This window comes from Desmodus rotundus, chromosome 4 (genome assembly GCF_022682495.2).
Source record: "Desmodus rotundus isolate HL8 chromosome 4, HLdesRot8A.1, whole genome shotgun sequence".
Classification (NCBI taxonomy): Eukaryota; Metazoa; Chordata; class Mammalia; order Chiroptera; family Phyllostomidae; genus Desmodus; species Desmodus rotundus.
In genome coordinates this window covers 18,523,511-18,547,673 of record NC_071390.1, presented here as the reverse complement: position 1 = coordinate 18,547,673, position 24,163 = coordinate 18,523,511, and the positions used below count along the sequence as shown (strand labels likewise).

At 41.9% G+C, this 24,163-nt stretch overlaps 1 protein-coding gene across 1 annotated transcript in view; it reads left to right on the top strand.

Moving 5' to 3' along the window:
- Positions 1 to 24,163, top strand: part of SORCS3 (sortilin related VPS10 domain containing receptor 3) — a 545,108-nt gene that overhangs the window by 407,474 nt on the left and 113,471 nt on the right. The window lies entirely within an intron of this gene.

The following is a 24,163-nucleotide window of genomic DNA, read 5'->3' as shown; positions in this document are numbered from 1 at the left end:
TGCCCTTTCGATTCTACACATAAGTGAAGTCATATGCTATTTGCCTTTCTATGGCTGACTTATTTCACTCAGTGTAATACCCTCTAGGTCCGTCCTTGCTGTTGCAAATGGTAAGATTTCATTCTTTTTTTTTTTTTATCACCAAGTGATATTCCATTGCATTTATGTACCACAGCTTTTTCATTCACTTGTCTATTGATGGGCACTTGGGTTGCTTCCGTATGTTCCTTACTTTTTAATTTCTCAAAAATTTCTGTGACTTATATTTTGAAATATATACTTTATTTCTGTTTCACTGTTTTGATTCTCTCCCTTCCGGACTCTTGGGAGGATGTGTACAATAGACAGGACAGACAAAGGAGAGCCGTCATTTTTTTCCCTTCTAATCTGTTTGAGTTCTCTGAGCAAAATGAGATTGGAAAAAACCAGTCTTGCCCACATTATCCGTGAATGGGTGGCAGTGTCCAGGCTCCTCTTTGCCTTTTTTGCTGCTGTCGTTTGACTCCTTTCCTGATTTTTGCCAGCTCATAGTTTATCATGTTTTGTTGTCTCAACATATCTCTCCCAAGCTCTCGTATTTCTGCTTTGAACTCTTCTCTTGGAGAGATGATCTCATTGTACGGATTATCTTTAGTCATAGCTGTATGTTCACAATTTTCAGTTGGTCCTTGGAAGCGTTTTTTTGGTCCTATATCTGCTATTCATTTCTTCTGCCCATTTTCTTCCATTATTTTGCTGTATTATTTTATAATTCTTGCACTATTTTCTTTTATCTCTATGTTGTAGTACCCATTTTATTTCTTAATGTCATGGGCTTCCCCTGGGTAAACTATTTGAGGAAGTTTTTGGTGATAGATCAGAGCTCTGTTTCAGCTTAATGGAACCCCTCCTTGGTTCCCAGTGAGTTTCCGTGTCCCTCAAGCTGGTTTGTCTGTGAGTAGGTTCTTCTCATAAGGTGGAAGCACCTGCCTGGTTGTTTACTTAGACACGCCTGTCCAGCTCCTCCTCCTCATCACCAATCAGTCCCAGGGATGCTCCTGCGGCCAATTCCTCGGCCATGTACCCTTGGTTCCAAATAGGTGCTAGATTATTAGTTTTGCTCCTTGGGAAATGTCATCTCTGGAGAACTCTATTTTTCTGTCTTTATCTAAGACTTGTAGCTGTAGACATTTTTGCCTTGGTGCCTGTTTACACCCAGTTTGTCCATCACTGCGTTTGCTTCCTTTCCACATATATTGTTTCAGGGTTATATTTTCATAAAGTATAGAGTTTGCATTTTTCTTTCTTGTTTTTCTAGTTGCTTCAGGGTGATTTATTATAAAACAAGGGGGAAGTGCCTTTATTACTTGGCTGTTTAAAACCATTTATAAACCCTTATCATGCATTTTCTGAAATGTTGATAACTGACTTCCCTGCTCCCAGATAGCACTCCCCAACCCCAATCCATTTTAACAACACTACTTCCAAAGTAGTTTATTTAAAATGAAAATCAATGTTCCCGACTTCAGTGGCTGCTCATCACCTATAGGGTAAAATCCAATTTCCTCAACATTGCCTACAAGCTCCTCTATGACCTGGACCCTACCTACTCCATCAGCCTCTTGTGATTCCTTACCCACCGCTCTTCCCCAGGTACCTTCCTTGTTGTATTTTACCCTTCAATAAAAATTAATTTTTAAAGTTTCTGTGTATATACTATGTCCTTTTTTGCCTAATGAACTTTTCTTGTTTTTGTTTTTTTTTCTTTCTTTTTTCCCTATTTGGAATGTCCCTTTACCAGACAAGCTCATTCTTTACAATTTAGCTTAGGCAATGCCTCCTCTAGGAAATCGTAGCTGGGATTGGACCAAGCTCCTGTGCTACTTATCCATGAGCATTGTGTCTTCCCAGCCAGGTCTGTAAACTTTAAGAGGAACAGGACTAGGTCTTATTCATCACTGTTTCTTCTGCACTCCGCGTAATGACTAGTATTCAATAAATGCGTGTTGAACTGAACTGTACTGAGAAGATAAGATACTGTCTTTATTCTCAGGGAGTGTAGTTAGTTATCTTTTTAAAGTAAGGGAATCTTGTTCCTCCAAATAACAATGTAAGATGGCTCAGGGTAATTGACAATTGCTCACTGCATAAGTAATGACCATATGTAGAATGTCTCTGCATTTTTATAAAACTGCCATCCAGGAACTATCCATTATGTTATTTAGTGTCTTTTTTATATTCAGTCATTTAAATATATTAATATGCATTTAGCCCAGTGGAGAATACAGACAACTAAACAATTGCAATGCAGAGTGATAAGGGCTGTAATAGTGGGAAGCACGTGATGCTCTTGGAGCCAGGAAGAAGAGCCCTTACCCCTGCCCTGGGAGGAGGGTCAACGCAAGCTTCCTGGAACAGAGACTGTGAGTACCCATTTGATGGGAAAAGGAAAAAGGGTATTTTCGGTGGTGGGAAAGGCATGGGTAACATTAGGGAAGCAAGAAAACGTATCACCGGGACCTCTCTGTCCAAGGACAATTGTAGCTGTGGGAGGGAGTGACGTGGCAGGAAAATAAATGAGAAAATTGTCCTGGAGAGGTGAACCTTTTCTATTTCCTATAATTAGATCTAGGTAATATTGTGATTCCCTTTCTATAGTTGCTAGGAAGCTCAGAACTAATCTTTTGTGTCAATTTTAGCAGCTTTCCTGCATTAACCTTTAGGGTATTATTTTTCCTTTCTCCTCTACCATTGGCTGTTTTTTATTATTTGGCTGCTTTCTTTTAAAATGTTTTTTGTTTCTTGCTTTTTAAAAATTATTGGAGCCATCTCAAATAAATTCTAAAATTAGTGTGGGTGTTTAATGTTTTTGGTGGTTGTCAGTTGTAAAAGTTGATTTGGGCACTCAGGAAAGGCTTGACAGAGAAGGTGAGATTTGCACTGTACTGATTACTATCTACCTTTGAAGCAGGGAAAGGACTAGAATTCCTCTTCCTGTTCCTTGAAATGAAGCCATCCCCTTAGGTTTTTGTCAGAGCAGAAAACCCTGAGGCCTACAGTAGTTCCTCCTCCAGGGTTTAAACCACAGATTTGTATCTGAACTCGGTGTCGGGGAATCAGGGTAGGTCATATTCTCTGACTGTGCAAGAAATGTACTAACAAATGACCTTGGGGAAAGAAGATGTAGTGCTGAAGGCTGGGGTCCATCCAGCCCAGCCTTCCTGCGTGAAGTCTCCAGAAAGTACCCTGAAGGCAGAGCTGACACTGAGGATCATGCTTTCCACTGAAAGACGCTCCCTCACCCTCCATAGGTTGGCTTTGGCAGGGGAGCCTTGGAGCGGCCCATCGTTTTCGTCTATGCCTGCATTTTGAGTGACTAAATAACATTGCAGTGGGCGTAAGGGGCTTTGGTGGGTTTGGCTTTTCATAATGTTAAGGGACTTAGTCACTTAAATTTTCCAATTTTTTAAAGTATTGATATCTTTTGTTTTAGTGCCACCAGAGACACAACTTTGAGGGGGAAAAACTCACAGAAAATGAGACCATTCAGTGTATCCTCTCATTCTTTCCTACCGCATGTGCCAAATATGTCTTAGCCTTCTTAAATTTTTTTACATTGAATTTATTGGGGTGACATTAGGTAATAAAATTATATAGTTTTCAAGTGTACGAGTCTGTGATACATCATCTGTATATTGTATTATGTGTTCACCACCCAAAGTTGAATTTGCTTCTGTCACCATATATTTGACCCCATTCACCCTTTACTACCCCCCTGTACCCCTCTTCTCTCTGGCAATCACCATACTGTTGTCTGTGTCTATGAGTGTTTGTTTGTTTATTTTGTTTATTCAGTTGTTGCTTTTAGTTTTATATTCCACATATGAGTGGTTCTTGATTTCTTCTGTCTGATTTATTTCATTTAGCATGATATTCTCAAGACCCATCCATATTGTCACCGATGGCAGTATTTCATCTCTTCTTATGACAGAGCAGTATCCCATTGTGTGTGTGGACCACATCTTCTTTCTCCAGTCATCTGCCAGAGGACATTCTGCTTGTTTCCATGTCTTAGCCACCATGAATAATTCTACAGTGAACATAAGGATGTATATGTCCCTTTGCAAATAAATGTTTTCAAAGCTTTTAGGTAGATATCCAGATGAGGGGTCCTATGGTAACTCTATTTTTAGTTTGTTGAGGAACCACATTGAATCTTGGGGAACTAGCCTTAGGAGCAACCAAAGTATAGAGGAGGATGGCTTGGAGGGTGGGCTTCCTGGACTCTTGTCTGCCCCCCCTTAAATAGAGCAGCTCTGCTTTTGTTTGCTCTGTATGTCAGAGGTCTTAATACTTTTTCATTTGACAAGATGAATCTGCTGCTAAATAATGTTTGTAAATCACTGCTGGCTCCATGAGTCAAAGGTCAGTTATTTTTGTGTGTGTGGACAAGCGAACCACCGGGCATTCAGGTGACATCTGTATGCTTTCCCTGCCTATTCATGAATGTGCCGTATGTATTTGAGGCATAACTATTTATTCATGAGTGAATCATTACCTACAAATATATATGCATATGACAGTGCAGTTTAAGTAAACAAAAACCTGGGTAACCTCTTCATAATGAACTTCCCATGATATTCATTTTGCATTAAAAATAAATTACCCTCTCCCATGCCCAGTCATAATTTTCTTTTTCTAGACATGATGTGGTAGAAATGTCCACATACTCCTCACACAGCTGCTGTAATTTGGAGAGACCCCACGGGTTCTGCCTCACCTTTTATTTTTCTATTGACAGCGAGGTAAAGGTGGTCATCCTGATGGTTTTACTCAGGGCACCTTAGTGTTTGATCTCCTGCTGTGGGAGATGCTGAGCCCGAAATGTACAGCAAGCTGTGACATTTGTTCATCTGTCAAAGCTTTTTCTGTGCAGGGGGTCCAGGGCCTGGGATTTCCTAGTGGAATCAAAAGGAGCTAATCGTTCCCAGAAGTGCCCTTGTTTTAATGGGAAAGAGTCTGTCTGAAATGCCTCCGTTCCGCATGGATAAAAGAGAAATCGGCTTTCCTCTGCAGGGGCAGGGGGAGAGAGATAAGTTTGTTTCTGTGTTCTGAGTCACACTGGTTGGAAATCCTGTCTTTTCCCTGCGGAGTGGCTTTTCTAGTGATTATTTTAGAGACTAGGTAGTTCAGCAGTGGTGGTGTTCAGATCCCTCCAGTGATACGGTTCAACCCTGCCCATTAGGGAGTGTGATGAAGACAACAAGAGCAGAACCTCAGTAGAGCCATAGCAAGAGCTTTGTGTGTCTCTCCTGAGTAGAGGAAGCTCGGCCCCACCCTCTCTTCCTGGCACAGGAGGTGGCCTTCACTATGATAAGTATTCATTTACTCATTGAATAAAGTTTCATTGTACATGCATTTGTATGTCAAAAAATATGATACTTACTTATCTTCAGGTATCTGAAATGCAAGAGAAAGAACGGATCGACAATAGAGAACAAATAAAGTACTCTAGAGGTGTGGAGCGAGCAGAACATTTGAAGGAGGGAAGGCCATCCCAGTTCTGCCAAATCCTTCCCTACATCCACATCTAGACATAGTAACACTGTGTAGATCCATCTACTACCTAGTGTCACTTCCAGCTCCCAGTCTCATTGTGCGGAGACAGGCAAGAGAAGCCACTTCTACAACAAAGCATTCTGAGTGTGGAGCAGTGGCATGCATAAGAGTGGTTCTAGGATAATCCAGCATGGCAGTGGAACCAGTTGGTACTTTGGATATACGTTGGTCTTAGTTTTTAAGAGTTCTGGATATAAAAATAGGAAAGTGACACTGCTGGTAAAGGCTTAGGAGATGTTCTAGATGTGTTAGCAATTAATAAGTATTAGTAACCAATTAATAGACACTTGATGAGCCCCTAGGATATGCCAGGTGCTGTGGAGCATAGCAGAGGAGGAAGACATTATTCCTGCTCTCAAACAGTTTAGAATTCAGGGAGCTAGTGGTCTGTTGTGGGTAAAAACCCCTGAATTTAGCAACCTGGGCTGTAATCAGGGTTCTGCCACATGCCAGCCAAGGAGCACCGGGCAAGTCACTTGGACTCTCAGAGCACTAATTTCCTCATCTCTGCACTATGGCCTCATGCTTCTTGCCCTGCCTAAATTGGAAGGTTGTTGTGAGGACCAAGAGAGATAATAATGGCTTTGAGATGCTTTGAAAACTGTACAGCCCCATAAAATTCAAGAATCAAGAGAGTAATGCATATGCAGAAATCAGCTTCTCTAGTGTTTGTATGCACCTTCTCTTTTAAAGGTTTTTATAAACCTGTCACACAGAAGATTAATAAATCTTTCTCTCAAATTCATTTTTAATTATTCATAGATTCAACTATGTATTCACATATGTGCATGATAAGATCTTGCCACATATCTTTCATGGTTTTCATTATCAAAGAGCCCAACGGCTAATGATACATATGTAACTGTAGATATTCTGGGGTTTAATTATCTTTCAAGGCTCTCGAGAACCTGTTTTGTAAGCATGTTGTTCCCCAGCTCACCTGCGTTTTGATTTAAGGTCCTGTTTTATACATCAGTGTGGGAGGTAGGAAAGCCTCTAAGGCATGGCTCTTGTACCCCTAATAAATTGTTATCTTTTTGAAAGAAAAAAAAGCCCCAAGGCAAAAATTAATAGAGTGTAATTATTCAAAGAAAACTATTTGGCAATATTTTAAATGATGTTAATTTGGTCTTAATGGAAGAGATTTTGAATGTTAAATAAATAGCAATTTCATCATTAGGGACACATTTACAACACAGGAGTTTAAAGGAAAATGAGAGTTGCGGAGGCAATCTTCAAAAGAAATCCAATAAAGACATCTTCAGGTGAATATTCTTGAGGCACTTTCAGAATCTTAAAAGTGTTTACAAAAGCTAGCACTAATGGAAGTTCTTTAAATAGCATGTAGCTGGGATGTGTCTCCCTACATATGATGATTTTGGTAGCTGGCTGTAAAAGGTGCTGTTAGTATTTGAAATACTCCCATGAGTAAGTGCAAATTAGTGATCTAATTGTGAAGTGATGTTTAGGGGACCTTTGTGTTGAGCATCTCATATGTCCCATTTCACATCCTTCTAGCTCATGTTTGCTCAGAAACCAGTTGTGCACACGGGTGGCCTGATAACACCTCAGCTACACAGCAAGCCTCTTTCTTTTTGTTCTGGGGATCCTTTCTCCCCAAGTGGGATGTTCATGAGAGACGCCCTTAGTGGTGCTGGTGCAGACACAAACCTTGAAGTGGAAAGTGTCAAGACCCTTTGGGACGATTTGACCAAAAGGAGTCAGGAGCCAGTGGCAAATACTCTTCTCTCCCTGTGATTGAGCCTCATTCTCCATGAGTCTTCAAAGCGTCCCCATTGGGATTGAGCCCCAGTTTCTCAGATTCATAACTAGTTCAGTAACATGCCTTGGATGGCTTTCTCTCCCTCTTTGATTCCTAGTTCTGTCACTCCAGTTCCCTGTGGTCATGTGTCAAAAACAAGTGAACCCACAACGACCATCACCCTCCAAAAAAACCCAACCCAACTACCTACATAGAAGCGCTTGTCTACATTTGGGTGGAGCCCAACTGAAGGCAACCTTGAAAGAGTCTTAAATTTATTGAGTCCCTACTATGTATCTAGTTTTATAGATAGAGTGAACCATGCAAGAAAAGTAGAATCAACTTCATTCCTGTAAAAAATTCCTCACTCCAAATACCCAATCCCATCCTTTCTAACTTTTAAGGGAACTTGCTTTATTGATTATCCTTATTTTCCCTATATCTTTATCTTATTCATCCCTATTGCAGGATTTCCATGGGTTAACTGTTTTTAAATATGTACTATCCTAAAATTAAAACAAAACTTTCTTGGAACCCCATGTTCTTCTCTATAAATGTCCTGTCTTTCATTCTCAACCGAATCCTTGAGAGCTGTCTCTATTCATTAGCCCATTTTCTCATTTCTTCTCTCTTTAACACACTTGAGAGTGACTTCTGCCTCTGCCACTCCACTGAAATTGCCCTTGCCGAGTTCATCAGAGATATCTTACAATTATATCCCAATGGCGCCTCTCAATAATTAACTTAGTTGACCTGTCTGCAACACGTGGATCTCTTGACTGCTGCTTCTTTCTTGAAGTACTCTGTCCCCTGGGCTTCTTTGATAATGCGCAGTCCCGCGCCTCTTCTACCTGTCAGCAGCATCTTCTCCCATGCAGGTGCCTCTTCCTCTGCCCGCCTTTTAAATATGGGTTGGTCTCAGAGTGCTTCCTAGATTCCTTGTCTCTGTGCATTCCCTTTCTCTCTCTCCCTCCTTCTCTCCTCTCTCTCTCTCTCTCTCTCTGAGTAACTCCATTCCACCCATTCTCACAACATAGCATCAACTACTACCCAGATGCCAGCGAGCCCCCAATGTCTCCTGCTGAGGCAGAGGCTCCACGGAGGGGCTCCTTATTTACAGACTGCTGACCTATCCTTTAGGCATGGCAATCTCTTCATTCTATTCACAGCTTTGCTGTGCATGTCCCTAATAAATTCTTAAGATTTTTTTTCTTCTCAAGAGATCTGCTGAGGCTCTATGCAAGTGACAATACTTGTTTCTCACTAGGCCAAAATAGCAAGGAATGTTTTCCCTTAATCTCAGACACTTGTTCTGTAATTCGCTTTGTATTATAATGTACGCTTTGCCATTCCGGTAGTACATGGGTGGCATATGTCCGGTTCAGGGGGGTCAAATTGTTTTCATTTTGTGTATCACCTCTGAGTGATTGGTACTAGCTGCATTACCTAAGGTGACGCTGCGTGGTTCAGTAGGAGAGACTGCCATTGGTAATTAGTGGTGTCTCCACGGGTTCAAGAGGAAGAGTGGTGGCATACAGCCTGTGCAATGCATTTTAGAGGATGGGTGGCATTCACAGTGTTTAATTGTCCATAAGCCTTACACGGTTAGATGCAGCCCGTGATCTGTGGTCTGGAAGGGGGGCTTGTTGTCCAGGGGACCACAAGCATTTCTATATTCAGCTGGAAGGAGTGTGATCAGCTACGCAACTCTCAATCTCTTCCGCTGTTTGGAAATCTGCAATTTCCTATTTCCAAGGCAGTGATTCTTCAGAACGTTCTTTCTGCCTAGCCAACCCATCAGTTGTTACCTACCAGTTAACAAACTAGAAGAATGGTTGGGAATGGCCCTCACATTTCTTTAGTGTCAAATTTGTGTCTGGCATGTGTGCATTTTATTTTATTTTATTCTACTCTAATTGTCACAGGATCCCAGTGGGGTAAATATTATCTTTCAATGGAGAAAACCAGATTTCTGAGAAATTTGGAGAATCAACCTTTGTCATGCAGCTCAGTAAATGGTAGGTTCGAGATATGACTTCAGGGGTGCCTGAGTTCATAAAGGTTGATGATGGAGGACAAGGATAAATTTCTCATTTCATTTCCCAGTCTGAAGATCTTCACATGAGCACTGAATAGCTGGTGTTCCCAGAAACTTTTCCAGATGACCGTAAGACAAAAATAAGCAGATGTTGGTCCTATCTTGGTAGATGCGAGGGCAGAAAAAGCCTTATCCCACTCCTTGTTCAGCAGACTGTTTGTCTGGATCTGTTTTAATTTTGCTCCAGATCAGAAACTTTCTGCATCATCAGCCAAAGAAGGGCTTTGTGGGACTCAGTACAATGTAATCACACCCGCACCTCTGAAACTTGTCTCTCAGATACACTTGGAGGGGTATTCAGACACTCCTCACTGGGGAGCCCTGGGGACCAAGTGACAGTGTGGTTAATCATCATTACCATCCCTAGCTCATTCTTCTCCAGACTTCCCCGCTTGCCTTGTACCTCTGGCATTCATTATCCAATTTCCATGATGCGTTTTGGGGCCCAGCTTCTCTTGCATCCCACTCCAGGGGGCAGAGAAGCTGTTGAATGACACAGCAGGGTTTCTCCATTTGTCCTACCCTTCCAAGTTCCAGCAAGTCCTGAACACTCACTCTGCTAAGCCCAGCTCGCAGAGGATCCATTTTCTGGGCCTTCTCCTATTAAAGATAATTATATTGTTGTAAAACAACAGTGCTGATAATGAAGGCATTTGGGCTGCTGACTGAGAAGTTGACTATTAAGTCCAGTTCTCCCTCCATTACTGTTCTAACTAGGATATATATCTATTTATTTCAGAGGCCCAGCTTTTAAAAATTTTAATCACTCTGCCTTTAACTCCATAGCTAGTTAATGGGGAAAATGAACATTTTGGATTTCTGCAAGCAGCTTTTAAGAATATGACCTCTGAGAGCCCTCCTGATCAGGCAGAATAAAGTCTTCTTGGAGTTTAATAGTGGCAGAGCCAGTGGCTAATCTATTGACTTGTTTTGATTAAGCACCTACTAGGTACCCAGAGCTGTGATAGGTTCTCTCTGAGATAGACGTACTGATTGGTTGATTCATTCATTCACATAACAACCATTAATTGAGCACTTAATATACTCCTGTTGCTGTTCTAACTAAAGGGGATATAATGGCAAACAAGACTGACAAATGGTGTCCTCATTTTGTGTTCAGTCTAGACGAGGAATTAGGGCTTCACGGCCTGACACACTCCAGAGCAGGGCTCGCAAGCATTTCTGAAACTGCTGGGCTCCTTCCCAGAGCGAGGGAGCTCTGGGAGTCATGATGTGATCAGGGTCACTTTCCTGGAGAAGGCAAGGGCTCAAACTCATTCTCAAAGCAGGGGATTGAGTTGAGGAGTCCAACTGTAGGACCAGCCAGTGCTCCAAGGGAAAGAGACCCTTCAGTGATAGGAAACAGTATGACAAGATGAGGCGGGAAGTGTCAGAAGGGCAGCCTTTCTGGACTTAAGTCTGGTCTCACCATTAACTCATTGTCTGACCTTGGGCCATCGCCTTCACTCCCTGGATCTCAGTTTCCTTATTATAAAATGAAAGGATTGCATCAAAGAAGAGCTTTCAGACCTTTTGTTCTTGCTGTTCTTAGCAATGGGAACTACTTTTCAGACAATGATATTCAAAGAATTCCAATATATGAAACAGATACAGCCCTGACCTGCATGGCTTAGGGGGCTGGGCATTGTTCTGCAAAGCTGTAAGTCGCTGGTTCAATTCCCAGTCAGGGCTCATGCCTGGGTTGCCAGCCAGGTCCCTGTTGGGGGCCTGCAAGAGGCAGCTGATTGATGTTTCTCTCCCTCCCTTCCTCCCTCCCCTCCCCTCTCTCTAAAATTAAATAAATAAAACCTTTAAAAAAACCAGATACAGGTGAAATGTTTTAAGGGTTAGGGACTATATGAGCATCACCCCCCACCCAGCTTCTTCTTCACCCTTTTGTGGACAGTCCCAAGACATCCCTGTAGAAGTCTTGAACTCTATTGAACCCACTGGCAAGGCAGTGGGCCTCTATCTCCAGAAATTCCCTTCTACGGCTGAAATTCCAAAAGTCTGCTTGCTCTACATGATACTCCATTTAGTTAGACTATTATTCAGAAGCATTTTCCAACTCATTTCTCCAGTGTCAGAATGTAAAAAATATTTGGGATATAGTTAATTTGTCAAGATAGTTGTTGAATTATTCTTTCCTTCTTTCACTCAACACACATCCACGAAGTCACAATATGGAAACAATGCAGTAGATCAAAATTGAAAATAAAAAAAGAAAGTTATGGTCCCTGGAGATTGTGCAGCATGTAAGAAGTGAATATGCAAATCAGACAGACAGACATCCCTGCCATGGGAAGGGTTATAGTCTAGTAAGAGAGAAAGATAACGTATAAACAAAAAATAAAGAAGAAAATAATTGCTTACTGTGGCAAACCTATGAAGAAATAAAGGTAATTTGATAGGCACTAATAACAGGGAGGGCATTTTATTCATTAATTTATTCCATCGGTCCCTCAGTACATATTTCCAGGGCTACAACTACCCACAGAGCATGGTACCCTACACTGGAGATTTTGTAATGAACAAAACAAACCCCAACAATCCTCTTTGCTGGGGGGCTTGTGATTTGAAAAATTCTCATCTCTGATCATTATTAGGAGGCAAATTAAAAAAAACCCATAAAAAACATGAATTATGGGAAAACGTGTGTGTATGTAAAATATCCCCAAATTTTGCTTTGGATTCTGGGACATATGAAGTGATTTCACAACAGGCAGATATACATGCACACTCTTCCTCCCCCTTCCTACACGGGGAGTCAGAAGGTCTGAATGGAAATCAATCGCGGCAATTTATTTTTAACTTCTTTCTGCTTAGCCAGGATTGATTTTTGTCTTGGTGATCAATCGCACAGAGAATAGCTCCATGGCCCAAGCAGCTGTTCAAGTGCATGGTCTGGTCGGCCCCACATCTATCGAACAGAACATTAGAAGCTGATTATGAAAGTAATAGAATGAAGATGTTTAAGAATGGGCTTGATTACCCCTGACTTCCTGGTGAGGAATGCCTGCAGGGAGGGACTGCTGCAAGCCAGACTCCAGAGAAACACGGGGCCTGTGCCCTTGGGGCAGAACTGCGCCGTGTGCAGCATGGAAGAAGGGCGGCATGGGAATTAGCTGCTTGTTTGCCAACCCAACTTCCTTCCTCCCTTCTTTTTTTGGTTCTCCCTTTTTCTTCCACCTTTATCTATCTCATCTGTACTGTACCAACTACTATTAGATTTGGAACTGCAAGCAAAACATCTGTTGCATAAAAATAAACGACAGAAAGAAATTGATTGGCTTTTCCCTCTAAGCTTCCTGGGCTTTAAAATTGCCTCATTTTGAAACTCCCTACTCTCCTCCTCCTTCCTTGTTTTCTAATCCAGTTTGTGTGCCGTGGGAGCCTTGTAACCTCTCGAGGCCAGAGAAGATGGCTTAGACTTTCTTCTCTGAAAAGTGTTTCTGGAAGGGCTGCCCACCTTGTAATAATAATCTGCAGTGGTAATTCCACTGAACGCAGTTAGAATGGAGCATCTGCCATTCCCAAGGCCTGCTGTCCGATTCTCCAGCATAAACGCCTGCAGTTTGCCTGCCTGCCTCGGGTAGCGATGGCTTCCAGATTGCAGTATGGAGAAATAATCAAAGTGCTCTTAATATGATTGTGTTTATTATTTTATTGTACTCTGTAATTGCTTCTTAGGTGCTGGGAGTGTTCAGTGTGGGAGGGAAGGCATAGAAATGCTGGCTTCCTTATTCCCTGTGAGGTATCTGAGATGAGTCCTTACGAAGTGGATTGAACATAACTTTTCTGTATATAGTTCTCAGCATTTTCTCGTTTAAGATGTGTCCTCCACCTTTTTCTATGATTTTTACCTCCTGGTTAATTTTCTTATAGAATAATATGTAGTTCTTGAAAAATCAATTACATAGTAGGAACAGTTAAGACTTACCGAATGGTTAATGTAAGCCAGGTTTATTAGTAATGCATTTAATCTTCATGATGTCCTATGAAGGAAGTTCTACTCTTAACCTCCTTTTCACAAAATAGGCACAGAGAGGGTAAATCATTTTCCCAAGATCACACAGCCAGTCTAGAGTGGAGCAGAAATTGGCCTAGGCTGGCAGACACCAGAGCTCCTTTCTTAGTCATTACGCTCATTCTGTTCTTTTAATGAGAAGGGGTTACGACAGACACTTGCTTACTTGTCTGAAGCAAATTGGGTCAAGGGGTGTGTATGGGACAGTAAGTAGAAACGGAAAGCTTTCATACAAAATAACTGCTCAAGCCACATTTGTGGAGTCATTGACCACAAAGGAAACTGGCTGCGTAGAATCTTTGGATGTAGAAGCTTAAGAAGACCTTTCTGCTGAGGAAGCTGGGACCCAGGAAGTGAAGGGATGAGGATCATAGCAGATGTGACATCTTTGAGTCTTGCTTTGTGTCAGGCAGGTATGTGTTGGGCCTTGTCTTGTAAGTGGGCCTGTGGAACTGTTTTAAGATAAAACTGAGATATGGAAGCCGTTACATCCTTTTCCCCAAAGGTCTGTAATAGCCATTGGGTACGGAGTTTTGGATTCCTTGTCTAGGCTTATGTTCCAGAGTCTTTGTGAATTTTCACAACAAACAACTAAATAAGTAACCCCAAAGGTACTGAAAGATTAAATCTTTGGTAACGCAGCTGTAATTCTTGGGCATTTTCTTGAAGTAGAGCTGCATTGCTGATATGAACCACTTCTGCAAAGATAAACAAACAAATACATGAATGAAGTTATAATAAGATTATTGAGCAGTGTAGTGTATACTTTTCCCAAAACTGTCAAGCAAGAATGAAGCATAGTGTTTATGTCAGATACTGCCCAGCAAAAATGCGTAGTCAAACCTATGCACACCCACTTCTGTTGTCATTCCCCCCAAATACCTCTGCTGGAACCAACACCCAGTGACCCACCCTCTTGGATCTCTCTTCCTGCAACCTCTCCATCTTGCTGGTGATCTTTTTCTTTTTTCAAGATCCATCTCTACATTATCACCCTCTTTTCTCTCCATCTCTCCCTTTGTTATTTGAACACTTTAGCCATTTTCTGGTTTCTCTAGTCTTCCAACCTCAAATTCATCATTCCATTTAGCAAGCGGAATATCCTTTAGTGTTGAGAACCCAATCCCTTCCTAAGCACATGCATATCACACTGTGGAGGGTGATATAGGAGCTTGGTTATGCCTACATATCTGGAGCTAGACACACATGAGTTTAAATTCCAGCTCAGCCCTCAGCCATTTCCATGTCTTCGTTATATCACATGTAAAGTGTAGACAGGATAAGTGTGGACTCTGCCATGCCTGTCAGTGATTCTATTGTCATTCTAGAAAAAGCATGAAAATATGTTGAATGAAGTCTTACGGTACTGAGGAGAGGTTTTCTCTGCTTTATAGCTCCTTGTCCTTACCCTGCTCAGGGTTCAACAGTATTGTCACTGACCATATGTTGGCATGTGGTCATCTTATATGTTAGGCTTGTTTTTACAGAGAAATGGTGAACACCATGAGGTCTTGGGCCCCTGACTTCCATGGTACCTGACACAGCCTGGGCACAAAGTGCCGAACAGGGACTTGCCGATGAGTTGGTACATGTAACATATAGTAGAATTGGGCCGAGTATCCATAATGAAATATATAAACATGATTGATGTTCCAGGAGTGATGTAAATTTAGCCAGACCTTTAATTAATATGTGAATTCAGCAGTGAGTGGGGAAGAACATCTCGTAGCCTGCTTCCCTGTTTCCCACAGGAAAGCACTCTCTCTAATCACCTTGGTTCTCCATATTTTGTTGTTGCCAACCACTCAAAGGTGCAATTGATGTAGAATCATGACCCTCTTGTGAAACTCCATGCAGTTATCTCCACTTCGTGTTTTTCTGATCTTGACTTAGCAACCATAGGCTGAAGCAGCCGGTGATGTGGAAAGAGACTGGGGTTTCAAGTCAGAAGTTCTAAGGTTGGCTTTAAACCTCACCTTTTAGTGAAAAAGTAAACTAAAGTGGCCTGTCTGGGACTCTGCCCCTTAATTCTAAAATTGGGATGTAATTAGACCTCACTCGAAGGGTTATGCTCTGACCAGATGAGATTAAGTGCAGTAATGAAAATTAATGGCATAGAGTAGAGTACTCTATAGATATTAGTTGTTATGACATGGTGCCAGGTACTAAGAGAGGGTTAATAGGAACAAGACACATTATCTACTCTCAAAGATATTATAGTACAAGAGATCTAAGCTGTACCTACTTTCCAGTAATTCAGGAGAGCAGCTGGTAAGTGCAACAAGAGGGTCACTGAAAAAAAGCCCTGGGAGTCAGAAGAAGACGAGGTGAAACCCATCTGGACAACTGGGGTGTGGGAAGGCTGTGTTAAGGAGGTGGCTTTGACATAAGCCACTGTGAAAGTTACTGATGCTGGAGCCTTTGAGTGATCTGTGCCACAATTAATCCCTCCAGGTAACTGGTCCTAAAGTAGTCACTCTTTGGAAAGGCTCTGCAGTTGACACTTCAGGCTTGTTCTGGGTTGCACAGTGTAGTGGACATTGTCAGGATTGAAAGGCCCAAGTTCAAAACCAGGCTCTGCCACTTTGAAACGGAGTAACTTTATGCATGTCTATTAACGTACCATTGAGCAGGGCTGCTTTAATGACTGTGTCTTCCCTACATGGGCATGTGTGAGAGTAGACAGCACACAGAGTGGTGAACACAAAGCCCGACTCTCACAGTGATGCTTCTGTGGGGGAGGACAGGAGAGGCGTGACCCAGGGTGTGCAATGGGGAAACTCTGAGAAGTAGCAGTTGGCATTTCACAAATATTCATGGCTCTCTTGGGGAGATGGCAGTATTTTCTAAGAAACAGCTTGACAGATGGTTTAAATCCATCTACTGCTGTCCCAAAATTCACTCTTGAGGTGTACAAATCCTCTGTTTTCAAAGTTGTGCCATAATGCCTAGCAGCCCACCCATATCCCCAGGGCTGTCTGGAAATCCCCTGTCTCAAAAAAGCGTCCCTACCTCTCTAGAAAATGAGTGATTTTGTTTGCTTTGACCTTTTGAGATATTTAAAATTTCTTGAACATATCAATAAAACTAATCATTCTCTAAGCAGCTGTGTGCCCCTGGCATTCATCCCACGTGACGGAAGACACTTCAGTTCTCTAGCTCTGGCCATCCATCTCCTGCTTGTCTTGTCATAGTCCTCACTGCTTCTAACCGTTCAGTCTGTGGATAGCTGCAGGCCTCACTGGCAAATTTCCGTGCTGCACACAATCAATAGCGTGGGCACATGTGGATCGCCAGCTTGACTTCTGCTTTATGGCCACTATAAAAGAATACGACAAACTGGGTGGCTTATAAACAACAGCAATTCATTTCCCACAGTTCTGGAAGCTGGCAAGTTTAAGGTTAAAGTACTGGCAGATTCGATGTCTGGTGAGGGCCCACTTCCTGGGTAACTGTGCCCTCACATGAGGGAGGAGCAAGGGAGCTCTCTGGGATCTCCAGGGTTCTAATATAATTTGTGAGGGCTCCACCTTCGTGACCTAATCACTTCCCGACGGCCCCACCTCCAACACCATCACATTGGGTGTTGAATTGTTTTTTTGCTTTGTGTTATCCTCACCTGAGGACATGCTTATTGATTTTAGAGAGAGGGTTAGGGAGGGAGAGAGAGGGGGAGAGAAACATCAATGGTTGCCTCTCATATGCGCCCTGAGCAGTGACTGAACCTGCAACCCACGTATGTACGCTGGCCGGGAATTGAACCCAGGAACTTTTGGTTTGTAGAACAACCCTCCAACCAACTGAGCCACACGGACCAGGGCTGTGGGTTAAGTTTAAATGTATGAATTGGTAGAATGTAGGGCGGGGAAGCAAAATTCAATCTGTTGCAATTTGCCTGTGAAAATACTTCTAAAATCTTTAGGTTCCTAGATACATACCACAGATCATTTTTAACATCCTAATTATTGTATTTGTTGAACACTATAGTTAAATGAAAGCATTTTATTACCTCATCTCATTTACTTCTCTGTAAGAGAAGGATAATTATTACTCATTACATTTTTATAGAAAAATAATCCTGAAACTCCAAGAGGTTCATTACCATGCCTAAAATCACATGTCTGATAATTGATTGAGCCGAACTAAAACCACAGATGTTGCAGATGCCAGAACCTTACAGTTCCTTTCTTCCTCTCCTTCCTACTACTTTGTTTTGACTTTATGAAATTCTGAGATACTATAGAAAAGACAGAGGCTAGACAGTGTCTGGCTTGGGAAGATTTCAATTAACTGACCTCATAATGTCCACCTGCATAAAGGAAATAGGCTATGTGGTGTCTCGAGTCAAAGAGAAAAGTTTATATAATCTAGACTCCTTATAATATCTTCTCTTGCTTCTTTTCAGCTCCATATTTTACAAAATGATATTAAACTCTGCAAGAAAAAGGGGCAATTTTGAAAGAGAAAAGGGACAGAGTTTTGATAGTAGGTATTAAAATTTCTCTTTAGAATATCCATAGATAGTATTTTCTTCTTTGTGTGTGAAGCTCTGGCATCCTGAATCTAGGATGCTCCAAGTAGATTGTCTAGGTTTTAACTTTTTTCTATTATTATATTAACTGGGAGTATCCAGATGCTCCCAAACTTTGTACTTCAGATTGACAATTTAAATCTGCATTTGTTCATTTTTTATTTCTGCACTCTGCCTTTTTTACCAGCCCCCCTCAAAAATATACTAGGAGAGGAAAAAACAAAGAACTTCCATTTCAAAGGATTAGGTGGGCATCTTCAGAACTTCTTCCCCTCCCTCTAAATCATAAAAGTCAGAACACTAAGAAAGGCTTGCAGCCAGTAATGGTTAAATCTCTGGTAAAATCACTTTGCCTTTGTGGTCTCCATCACTGGTCTTCTTTGTGAAGTCATCCTTGCTGAGGACAGCAAGAATTTCAGTCCCCTGTGTCTGCTCAATTCTGACCAGGTGGCCCACTTAGCTACTCCAGCACTTCCCAAAGCCGCGAGGGTGCATATATAAGCCGTCACCCTGGTCAGTTACCATAAAGCCTCCAAGACATTGGACTGATGTAGACATCTGCCTGTAGTTCAGCAGGGACAGGAACATGCAGTGAGTACTTAGGATGTGCCAGGTTCAGGGTTAAAGCTCTTTACATGCTATATTGTGTTTAATCCTCATGATAACATGTCAATAGGTAGTATTAATATTTTCATTTTCCAGAAGAAATTAGGAAGATTTGATTACTTGTCCAAAGTCACCAAACCAACAGGTGGCAGAAGCACGATTCCAAAAAGCAGGTCTGCGATCCCAACCAAAGGCACTATAATGCATAAAGATCAGAGGGGGAAAATCAGACTTGTTGAAAATACATAACTGCAAGCTTATCAAGTCCAAGCCATTTGTTATATTTGACAAACAGACTCAGTGAATGAGGCACACTGATACTTCTTCTAGTGCTGTTGTGGACTAGACACACAGTCTTTGTCCCATGCTTTTGTAACTCACCACCTTTTCTCTGCCTTACTGACATTCCCCATAGGCAGTGAAGGCTTCAGGAAGTTTCTTGGCAGGGCTGGTGTAGGTGGCATTGGCTTTGTAAGCGTTTGTTAGCCAATGAGTGTGCTGGCAACCTCAGTACACATCTTCTCTAGAACGTCTGCCCCATACATGTGCGCGCACGCACACACACACAGCTAGAGAGAGTGTCAGTGTCTATAGTGTCAATTCTCTTATCCCGAATCTATTCTTGGTGAAGCTACATTGAGGTTATTATGTTAGGGCCCTAAGACAAATTTTTACATATGAATCTGTTTCACAGGAGGTTCAGTGAGAGTGTTGTATTAGATATCAGACCCACTCTTCCTAAAAACAAGCAGGTAGAAATGTATATTCCATTAATATCATAGAGCCTCCAGGACAGAAATGGAGCAAACACCAGTTTGACAAACACTGAAAGTCAAGATCAAACAGCCTAGCATAGAAGATGGCCGATAAGGTGTCATATCGTTCCCACTGCTTTCATAATGATTCAGGCACATGATGTGGCACCTTTGCAAACACTTTTGGAAAATGAGCTCGAGATTGCAGAGGTAACATAACCCATCATTCCGAGGGTTGTCCTGACACTTACAGTGACACCTTGATGAGACCTATGGGCATGTATTGACTCATGTGGCCCAGCAGTCAGAAGCCTGTGTCTTTGTTCTTGAAAAAGAAATGTGATCTTTGAAGGAATTATGTAGGTGGAAAGGAAGAGAAAAGCCTAACAACGTCAAGATTTGTTTTAAATAATCTGAATAGAATTAAGGAACAAAGAAATTGGGGAAGTTAATTGTGCTTCATAACTTGCCTGACTCCCTTTTGTTTCTTTACGGAGGAGCCAACAGTGCAGAGGCTGTGTGTTGGAACTAACGTGTGCCTGTATAGGTGGTCATCTCTCTTGGCTTAGCCTGATTATTCACATTATAGTGGACCCAGCAAGGTGCTCTAGCTGGAAAAGCTTCTAAATGTCACTTTCCATGATGGCAACAACTCTTGTGTAAGCCAAATTTATTTCCATTATGGTCTCTCTTATTCTCAGATTCCAAAGCAGCACCATTCATCCAGTGCAACAATAGAGCATTGATTTCTCAAGGCTGATAAATTGATATGAACTCACATAGAAATAGCTGCCTTGCTGCTAGGCATCTTGTCTGGGAAACTGGAAGTTGAGTGACATGGGATCTATTCCCCTCCATGAAGAGAAACTGGCATAAGAAGCTTGGTAGTCAGGTAAACTAGGGTTCAAATTCCAGCTTTACCATTTATTTGTGGTGGGTCTTCAAAGTCTTTGAAAACTAGTATACACACAGGAATAGTACTTCACATATATTAAAAACTCAAAAAATGTTATGTTAATATTTTTGTCTTGTAAAGTACTAATAATTTTGTTAACAATATTAATAGTGATAATTATTATGGATATAAATAATTGTCATGCATGTAAAACACTCATCACATAATTCATATGTAGAAATGGTAGTTTCTGCTTTTCTTCTCACATTACTTAATGCCCTTTATGAATTCTAGAGACACTACAAATTTACTTCTATCTATGGCAGAAACAGGCCCAGTATGACTCAAAGCCAAGTTTTTGAGGGGACAGATTTCTTTGTCTCTTCCAGGGCAAGCCATCATCAAGAAGCAAAATAGAAATGAAAAAAAAAAAAGAGAGAAGGACATGTCATGTTAGACTTGGTTACAGCAGGAGTGGGAACAAGTCAGAAGAGACAGATGTGTTTAATGGCCAATGCACTTGTCCAAAGGAATCATTTTCACTGGCCAGAAGCCCAATTAAACCTGTAAAATGGAAATGCAGAAAATCAGATTAACGAGCCAGTCATTAGTGAGGAAAAGACCCAGCTAATTCTGTGTTTAGCATGATGGATGGGCCCAGAGCAAATAATTGGATGACATTCATCAAATGTAAAATAAAAGGCGTCGCTGAAAGGGAGAGTGGTAATAATCTCTGGGATTTACAATGCCAGAAAATTTGCTTGTAAGGAAGAGGAAAGTTCATCAAAATAGATTAATAGTCACTAAACTTTATTCCTTCCTTGTGTGGTTGCCAGAGAGCCACAAAAAGAGCAGAGAGGCAGCACACGCACTAGCCTGGTATCACCCCAACCTTGTGAGGGCTCTGCTCCCAAGGGGGGTGCTAGGGCTTCAGTTTGGAGATGAGTTCCCGTGCCATCCAAAGACTGGGCAGGAATGGAGAGTTCACTACATCCATGGTTTAGTTACTAAACACTGGAGGAAATTGAACTCCAAGTCTCTCTAGTTAAGCAGATGAATCACAATTCATTATTCAGTTAGTAAGTATTGACCCCTGACATTTTTGGGACATGTTCATTCCCAATTAAGGGTCTAGGTAAGGCTAGGGTCCTATTCTGGCCATGACAATGAAAGACTGTGTGATGTCAGGCAAGGTAGTTGGCTTCTCTCAGCCTCAATTTCCTGACCTGTAAAGTGGAAGTACAATCTATACCTCTATATATTTTGTATATATGTATGTACATAATACTTAATACACATGCATATGAGGTATAGTTTATAAACTGCTTATCATAGGATCTTTCATGTACTAAGGTTTTACTGCATGGTAGTTATTATTACTCTTTTATTTCATCACCTCTTCTCTTCAAAGAAGACATTATTTTGAAGATGCAGCATAAATGCATGATGGATTTTCTGGGAAAATGAAGAAATACGAACATATATACACATGCCAATTACAGAAATTTTTTTAAAATTTAAGATGTTGGAATCATGGAAATATATTGTTGCTACAGTGAGGTGAATAAAATGAATGGAGAATTCATTTTAGTCACAGGAAGAGGAATACAGGGTTAGAGCCAAACTTGACTGGGTTCAAATTTGTCTTATCGTGGGCAAGTCACTCAGTATCTTAGAGCCTCTGTAAGGTTGAAATGAGGTTTAAACTCGGTAGTTTATATAAGGGCTACATGCAGTTCTGGAGCATGGAAAATCGATCGATGACGGTGAGACCAACTCGGCCTGGGGACCAGGAGGTTACGACCTTATAGTAAGACATGGCGGGATAAACGTAGGAATGCGTGAACCATCAAGAGTAAATGTTGAAAGTGCGGTAGAAATGGAAGTAACCAAGTTCAGGAGTTGAGAGAAGGGAGACATGATAATAAATTGCTGGCATCCCAATGAACTCATGGGTCTTACACTGAGCTTTAGAGCTTCAGTTGGATTTTGATGGGGCAGAGAGGGGCATGGCCAGGGCAAGGGCAGAGCTGCAGGAGCCAGCTTGGTATCTCTGTGAGATACTCTGATGTCAGAGGCACTGGGAGAGCCCCTGGGCTTCGCGAGGCCCCTTACTAGTTTGGATCATTCCGTGGTGTACCTGCAGGGTAATTTCCATCTCTATAGTTTACCCAGCCACCAGCTCTTCCAGGTTCTGTGTGTGAGCGTGTGGGAGAGAGTCTGTGTGCATGCAGGGCAAGTGTCCCATGCCAGCCTGATTCACGAAGGGTAAGGTTGGTGAGGTTCAGGGGGTGCTATGGAGAACTGATTTTTAAGCCTCTAATAAGTGGCCAGAGGATAGATCTTTGAATTTACAAACTATCCCCGAGTACAGCCTCTCCTTTGGGGGGTGATAAAACCATTTTAGAACTACTGAAGAGGGGATGGTTACACAAAACTGTGAATGTGCGAAATGCCACCGAAGTATGCTCTTTACAACTGTTAATCTTATGTTATATGAATTCCCCCTCAATTAGAAGGAAGTTTATCATCACTGTAAATGTAAAAGTCAGGAAACTAACTGCATCTGGGAGGGAGGCAGGGGTCAGGATAGCTGAGGAACCCAGTGGCACAGAGGTGTGTGTCAATTGTCATTGAAATTCTAGGTCTGTCCTGCTCCACATGTGGTCCCAGACCAGCAGCATCAGCATCATCTGGAAACCAATTAGAAAAAAGACAGCTCTTAGGCCCCACCCCAGGCTGATCGAATCCGAGACTGTGGGTGGAGTCTGGCAGTCTGAGTTTTAACAAGCTTTCTGGGTGATTCTGATGCAGGCTAAAGTTTAAAAACTGACCTAGGCTTGGGTTTGGCAGATGCATTTACTTGTGTTGGTTTTATAGTTAAAAATAAAACCAAATTACACAATAAATAAGTGAATAAGGTCATACAAAGACAAATGGTGACTCTGTTTGGAACTAAGGATTATATTTTAATCTGAGTCTATATAGTTGAGATTTATTTAAAAGAGAAAAATAAAGTGTCCAGTAACTCATTGATCTCAGTATGTCAACACCCCGCCTCTAAGCCAATGCAGAACAATATAGATTCAGAACAGATGTCTTACCAAAAAAAAAAAAAAAAAAAAGAGTCCTGGAACACAAGACAAAAATGGTTCTAATTAGAAAATAGAGATGTAAGGATAACGGCGAACATCAGGGGGAAAACCAGCCTCTCCTCTTGGTTCACAGCCGACGTCTTTGCACCAAGTTTTTGCAAGGTTCTGCCTTCATGCTGACTCTAACATCTGCTCTACCTGGCAGCTTATGGTGCCTGATTTGTGGGCTTCCAGTCTGTGTGAAGCCAGGGGGAGCCATGGGAGGTGCCATCTCTCAGAGTGAGGAGCCATAGGTGGATTTCAATAGAGATGTTAGACCCCTCCTGCTCTCAGCAGCCGCTGTGGATGGGTGCCAGGTTTGGACCTGAGTAGGAGGACTGGCTTTTCTCCAGCAAGTGCTTGGGCCTAATGAGAACGGAGCATGTGCCTCCCAGCAATTGCCTCCTCAGTACAGCAGCCTGGTTGCTATTGTCATCTGACTATTTTCTCTGAACAGACTATGTTATTGTCTGTTGTGAATATTAATTTCCCCTGGGTTAGGACGATTGGGCCGAGAGCAGCCATCTGCAGAGCTGTGCTGTGCTGGCAGGACTTTCCACCAGGCCCAGGCCAGAGGACCGTTTCCTAGAGTGGCTTCCAGGTTACTGTAAGAATCCATACTTTCCCAAGTGAGGTTACAGAGCCTAATCCGCCATGACAGCAGCACCGGAACTCAAACCCAGATTTCTGACCTTTAAACCCAGAGTTCTTTCTCTCACTTTTGATGCCTTTACGTAAGTCCCTAAATATCTGCTTA